The sequence below is a fragment of the Zingiber officinale genome, chromosome 8B, assembly GCF_018446385.1.
Source record: "Zingiber officinale cultivar Zhangliang chromosome 8B, Zo_v1.1, whole genome shotgun sequence".
Classification (NCBI taxonomy): Eukaryota; Viridiplantae; Streptophyta; class Magnoliopsida; order Zingiberales; family Zingiberaceae; genus Zingiber; species Zingiber officinale.
The window spans coordinates 47,106,718-47,114,369 of NC_056001.1; positions in this window are offsets into that span (position 1 = coordinate 47,106,718).

Consider the following 7,652-nt stretch of genomic DNA (forward strand, 5'->3'; position numbering starts at 1 on the left):
TATATACATTTTTAAATAAAATGTATATGACTTAATGAATAATAACCCATATGAATAAATATATAAAAATTTATATAACTCATGTGAATACATAAATTTTTATATAAAGTTACAAGATTTAGTATGTAGATAAAAATTTATATAACATTATGAAAATAATTTTTTTTGACTTAATATAATAAAATTTATAAAGACTTAGTGTATAAATTTTTATGGGCTATTAACGTGTGTATATATATATAAAATCTGATTAAGCATCAAATTAATGACTTGGTATTAAGAAACTATAACATGAATTAAATATATTATCATGTATATATATGAAATTAGTATATGGAAATATATAATTTGATTTAAAATCAAATTAATGACTTAGTATTAAGAAACTATAATATCAATTAAATATATTACCATGTATATGTGATATATATATGGATAGATATATAAATATAAAATTAGTATATGAATATAAATGTGTATGAAATTAATGTAATTAATGACTTAATATATAAAAAGGAAGACAAGGTGTTATGCTCTCTCTTCTATTTAAATCTTACCCTCAAAAGCCTCATCTTGGATGTTGCCGCCGACCCTAAGAAGGTTCCCCACCCCTTTTGTTTCTCCACCGGTGCTAGAGCTTTATGGGAAGACAAGGAGTTAGGAGCTAAATGCTTAAAGCATGTTCCCTAACTTGTAATGCTTTAGTTAGTTTCTATGGTTCGTGAACTTTGGGTACCATGGGTAGAGGTATGATTCTCTAGTTTAAGTTCTCTTCTTAAGTTTTAAAAGGTTTGTGTAGATAGAGTATTTCAGATTTTCTTGAGGAGGGTAGTTCCCTCACTAATTTGTAATGATTGCCTATCATGTTCTTGTTTTAGAAAGTTTGTGCATGTCCTCTACTTGTGTAATGTTTTATCTAGATTATGTATTTTTGTGGAATCCGAATACTATAGGGGATGGTTAATCTATGTTTTTAAGGGTTTATTCATCATGAGGTTGTTCTACAATGGTTTCACACTCTTTTATTTGTTTTCCATTAGAAATTAGAGAACTTTTCATGCTCAGATGGATTGGTAGGCCTAGCAAGTTTCGCATTCTTTAAGGCTTGGTTTAAATTCTATTTTAGAGGTTTAGTTATCACGATGTTGCACTACAAGTTGCTTCATGTTTTACTAATTGCTTACCCTTAAAAGATAGAGAAATTTGCATGCTCAATTATAGAGTAGAACTTCCAAGTTTTAGATTTTTTAAGGCTTGGTTTAAATTCTGTTTGAGAGGTTTAGTTATCATGGTGTTGCACTACAAGTTGCTTCATGTTTTACTAATTGTTTACTCTTAAAAGTTAGAGAAATTTGCATGCTCAATTTATAGAGTAGAACTTCCAAGTTTCAGATTCTTTAAGGCTTGGTTTAAATTATATTTTAAAAGTTTAGTTGTCATGATGATGCACTACGAGCCACTTCATGTTTTACTATTAGTTTACTCTTAGAAACTAGAGAACTATGTATGCTCAAATTATGTTATTGGCCTCGCAAGTTTTGGACATGTAAGAGTAGTTTTCTGAGGGCCATATTCATCATGATGTTTCTCTACAATTTCTTCATGTCTTTCTCATATCATGTTTTATTTTAGTTCCTCATGTTCAAGTATGGTTAGGTACCCTAAATGAGTTTCGATTTTGGTTGTATGTATGTATTGAGCAAATGATACCATGTTAGCTTCTTTAGGTTTGCAAGGTTAAGATTTTATAGATTTCTATGTTCTTTTGTTATTTGGAAGTCAATACCATGCTAGCTCCTAGAACTTGTAATCTTCGGAATTTAGTATGAATGTTTTGAGTTACTCTTGCTCCTCACATCATGGAAATTTAGTGGACTTTAATGGCTACATCTAGATTTCGGATCTCTAGGTTAGGTAAGTTCATGTTGTTATTCTTTGCTTCTCATTTTAATAACCTTGAATGCTCATGAAATGAACCCTTTACGGTGATGCACCTATTAATAATTGCATTCATGCTTATGCAATAATCATGCTTATATATGTATGTTTGAGTGCATGCCAATGTAAGGGTTATGTTTAGGTTTATGTACATGCTTATATTCATGCCTATGTAGTGATCGTGATTATGATTGTGCTTATGCTTATGTCTATGTTTATAGAATGAAGTGGTTGGTTGTAACCGGGGGAGCTAAGCCCGAGAAGCGTACCAAATTTTATTATGGATTAAGTTATGAACCGGTGACTTAAGCCCGGGGAGCTTGCCAAATCTTATTATAGGTTAAGTTATGAACCGGAGATCTAAGTCCGGAGAGCTTGCCAAATCTTATTATGGGATAAGTTATGAACTGAGAACCTAAGCCTGAGGAGCATGCCAAAGAACCCTCATGAATTGGGACGGTGGGATGTGTTGGGGTTGCAAGGTTGCAAACATAGTCCCATATTGGAAACACATGAAAAAGATCATGGGTTTATAAGAGAAAAGATATCTCCATTGGTATGAGGCCTTTTGGGGAGAGTCCAAGAGCAAAACCATGAGGGCTTAGGCCCAAAGTGGACAATATCATGCAATTGTGGAGATATCTAAATTCTTTTCGATCCTAACAAGTGGTATCAGAGCCCGGACTGCCAGAAGGTTTAACCACCGACTGTGCACAAGAGCTATGATCTGATTGAACCATGTGAGTACAATATTAACCTCGAACAAAGAAAGTGGGGGCTCCTATGTTCGGATCAAGAGGACCAGACACCAGGCAGGAAGTCCTAGTTGCGGCTAGGCAAGGAAAGTCCTAGTAGGTCGGGTGGACCGAGGGGCAGGAAGTCCTAGTTGCGGCTAGGCAAGGAAGTCCTAGTAGGTTGGGTAGACCGAGGGGCAGGAAGTCCTAGTAGGTCGGGTAGACCGAGGGGCAGGAAGACCTGGTGGGTCGAGGATCGGACGTGGGAAGCCTATGGTCCTTTGTTTGAGGGGGGGATTGTTGGGGTTGCAAGGTTGCAAACATAGTCCCATATTGGAAACACATGAGAAAGATCATGGGTTTATAAGAGAAAAGATATCTCCATTGGCATGAGGCCTTTTGGGGAGAGCCCAAGAGCAAAACCATGAGGGCTTAGGCCCAAAGTGGACAATATCATGCAATTGTGGAGATATCTAAATTCTTTTCGATCCTACAAGTGGTATCAGAGCCCGGACTGCCAGAAGGTTTAACCACCGACTGTGCACAAGAGCTATGGTCTGATTGAACCATGTGAGTACAATATTAACCTCGAACAAAGAAAGTGGGGGCTCCTATGTTCGGATCAAGAGGACCAGACACCAGGCAGGAAGTCCTAGTTGTGGCTAGGCAAGGAAAGTCCTAGTAGGTCGGGTGGGCCGAGGGGCAGGAAGTCCTAGTTGCGGCTAGGTAAGGAAGTCCTAGTAGGTCGGGTAGACCGAGGGGCAGGAAGTCCTAGTAGGTCGGGTAGACCGAGGGGCAGGAAGACCTGGTGGGTCGAGGATCGGACGTGGGAAGCCTATGGTCCTTTGTTTGAGGGGGGGATTGTGGGGGTTGCAAGGTTGCAAATATAGTCCCATATTGGAAACACATGAGAAAGATCATGGGTTTATAAGAGAAAAGATATCTCCATTGGCATGAGGCCTTTTGGGGAGAGCCCAAGAGCAAAACCATGAGGGCTTAGGCCCAAAGTGGACAATATCATGCAATTGTGGAGATATCTAAATTCTTTTCGATCCTACAGGATGAACCGGAGACCTAAGCATAGGGAGCGCGCTAAAAGAGATAAAACAGAATTATCAAAATTGACCGGATCAAATTACCAAATCAAATCATATTAGTATTTGGATTATTCTAATAATTTTGTTATAATTATTATCAGAATTATTCTAATAATTCTGTTATTTATTAATTAGTTAATTGACCAAGTACTTTTTGAACATTATATATTGTATTGTCCTTAGGGCAAATATCAATGAATAATATATTTTATTGCTCTCATATTATTTCTTGCTCTCTCCCTATTCTTCTTCTATCATGGTATCAGAGCCAACACTCTTCTTCTTTACGACTCTCACCAATTAAGGGAGAAGCGAGTTTTAATCTCTCGTGATTTTTTTTTCTTTTCCTCGATTTTAATTCCCTCCTCTCTTGTTTTTAATTTCTCCTTCTAATTTCCTCCTCCTCCTCCAAACAATAACAACCCCTTTCTTTTCTCACACGTGACGAACCCTCTCAGAATAATTCTTTACCCTCATAGCCCTATCTTCTTATTTTTCCTCAACTCCTCACGATCTAAGCGCTTTAAATTAACCTTTTTCTTTTCTCTTACATACTTTCCCCTTCTAAATTAACCTTTTTCTCCTACATATTTTAATTTTCTTATTCTTCTCTATTTTTCTCCATTGTCATCGGACAAGTTATTTTTTATTTCAGATGTTAAATACTCGACGACATCAAAGAGGCCAAAAGCAAAGTTCACACCAATGTCAGATTTGTCACATCGTTGGTCATACTGGAAATATATGCCCTAAAAGACTTGATTGGTCTCGGGTAAAATGTCAATTTGATCTTGGAATTGGACATTTTGGTATTCAATGTCCTAGTCCATTTGACTCAAATTTCATTGGTGATTCTACAGCCTCAAGACAACTATCTATTTCACAAGTATATCCTAAAGATCTTTCGTTTGTGCCTACTTATGGCAAAATCTTAGAGTTTTCATCTACTGATTAGTATATTGACACTGGAGCAACTCATCATGTCACATCAGATTATAATATCCTTACAGATGTAATGCTATATTATGGTTCAGATACGTGCAAGTACGCGATGGTTCAGGTTTACAAATTGCTAATCTTGGAAACACATATGTTCATCTATCTAATTGAACTTTTCACATGCGCAATGTCTTTCATGTTCCATCTATCACTAAAAATTTACTTTCTACACGTCAGTTTTATCTTGATAACAATATCATTTTTGAGTTTCATCATAATCATTATCTTATAAAGGATAGAGGAACAAATGCTATTGTGTTTTATGGGAGAATAAAAAATGACCTCTATTGTCTTCAGAGTTCTTCAATCAAAGCTTTTGTTGGTGAACGCACAAATAAACCAGCTTGGCATGCTCGACTTGGTCATCCTTCCCTTCGTATTGTTCAATCAATCATCAATAGGTACAGTTTACCTACTTCTATTACCTCCTCTTCATCTCATTCATGTAGGGCCTGCATGGAATCTAAAAGTCATAAGCTACCTTTCTCTTCATTTGATCATGTTTCTACTTTTCCATTAGAAATAATCCATTTTGATGTTTGGGACCCTGCACCTATTTTTTCTAATCAAGGTTTCCAATATTATGTTACATTCATTGATCATTTTAGTAAATATACTTGGCTCTATCCTATGAGAAGGAAATCTGATTTATTTGATATATTCTATAATTTTCAAATTTAAGTTGAACAATCTTTTAATCGTAAATTACTCTCTTTTCATTCTGATTGGGGAGGCGAATATCAAGCTCTCCATCGTCATCTTGTCTCTTGTGGAATTGTTCATCGAGTTTCTTGTCCTCACACTCCAGAACAAAATGGCTCTGTTGAGAGAAAACATAGACATATAGTTGAAACTGCCTTAGCTCTTCTTCATTATGCATCAGTTCCGCGTAAATTTTGGGATGAAGCTGTTAGCACTGCAGTATATCTCATAAATCGACTTCCTACTCCATTGCTCAATCATAAATGTCCTTTTGAAAAACTCTATAATCAAACCCCTGATTACACTTTCATTCAAATTTTTAGTTGTGCATGTTATCCATAGTTATGCCCTTATTCTAAACACAAACTTGACTCTCGTTCACTACAATGTGTTTTTCTTAGTTATAACAATTTGCACCATGGTTGTCGTTGCTTGTATATACCAACAGGACGAATTTATATTTCACTACATGTTACTTTTGATGAGTCTCTATTCCCTTTTTCGGTAGCTTCTTCAATCTCTCCTCCAGATACAAGTGGCACCCTCTTAATGCCACCTAACATTATCAGAAGTGATGACATCCTAGGTCCTGCTCCGGAGCTCTCGAATAATTCTCCTATACCATCAGAATCACCTCAGGTTGCTGCTCCAATCTTAGAAGTCTCGCCGATCGAAGATAATATGCTCTCTGGTTCTGGATCCTCGGATAATGCAAGTCCGTCATCTACATCACCATGTCAGCCTACTTCCTCGTCGTCATCAACAAGTGATTCAGATGATAATGCTCCTTGTCGCATGCTTCCCATTAGTGATATTTATGAGCGTTGCCCACCAAATGCAACTCGATATCCTCTTCCACCAGCGCTAGTGGTCTCTTCAAAATCTATTGAACCAACCTGTTTTACACAAGCAAATAAGGATCCAAATTGGCGTAGTGTAATGGGTACAAAATTTGATGAACTTCTTTGAAATGGAACATGGACTCTAGTTTCGCGCACTCCATCAATGAATGTTGTGGGCTCTAAATGGGTATTCCGTCTTAAGCATCGAGCTGATGGTTCTCTTGAAAGATACAAAGCTCGACTTGTAGCTAAAGAATTTAGTCAACAACCAGGTATTGACTTTATTGACACTTTTAGCTCAGTCATCAAAATTACATCTGTCAGACTATTATTATCAATAGCTGTTAGTTCTAATTGGCTTGTACGACAATTGGACATTTCAAATGCATTTCTCCATGGTCATCTTGAGGAAACTGTATTTATGGAGCAACCACCTGGGTTCATTCATCCACAATTTCCATCTCATGTTTGCCAACTCAAGAAATCCTTATATGGTCTTCGACAAGCTCCTCGTGCATGGTTTCATTTACTATCTAATTAGTTACAAGCTCAAGGATTTTCTGGATCAAAGACTGACTCGTCTCTATTTCACAAATATAATGATGGAAATATGATATTTTTTGTCACGCCCCCAAAGGAGTCCCTGCCAAACAAAAATCCGGCAGCATCTCCCCTGTACCGGTGACAATATGAAGCATACATACATACATCACACTATATAAACATAAACAACATATTCATCAGCCCACACGGCTGGAACATACATAAAATAGAAACAACATAACCACGAAATGTATCAACTATATGTATATGTCATAGTTTTCATAAACTACTATTACTATACAGATAAACGACATCTGTAACAAAATTGCAAAATGTAAATACAGCGAAAGAAAAGTAAAACAAACCAGAAAATCAGCACGTCGAAATCTCTGAGCAACTCTACGAAAGTCCAAAATCAACTATAATATCAAAAGAATCCCTGTGTCTGCAAAACTGGAGACCAAGGAATGTAGCAAATTAGCCAAATGTCTAAGTGGATACTCAAGAAAGATGTGCATGAATTTAATCTTATTGAAGAAGTCAAGGAAGTAGAATAAATCATCATCTTTTGTTACAACTTTAGGATTATTCTTAAAGTTCTACATTTATACATATATATGTATAATCATCTTCTCATTATCTATAATCAGGTAAAATTTTTAGATAGAGTTTAGGATCTTCACCTTATCATCACTTGTCGTCATTAATAAAATCAATTCTTCAATCTTATTATTTAATCACTCAATTATAAGTTATCATGGTAAGATCAACATGTATATCAATAGTCTGAATATGAT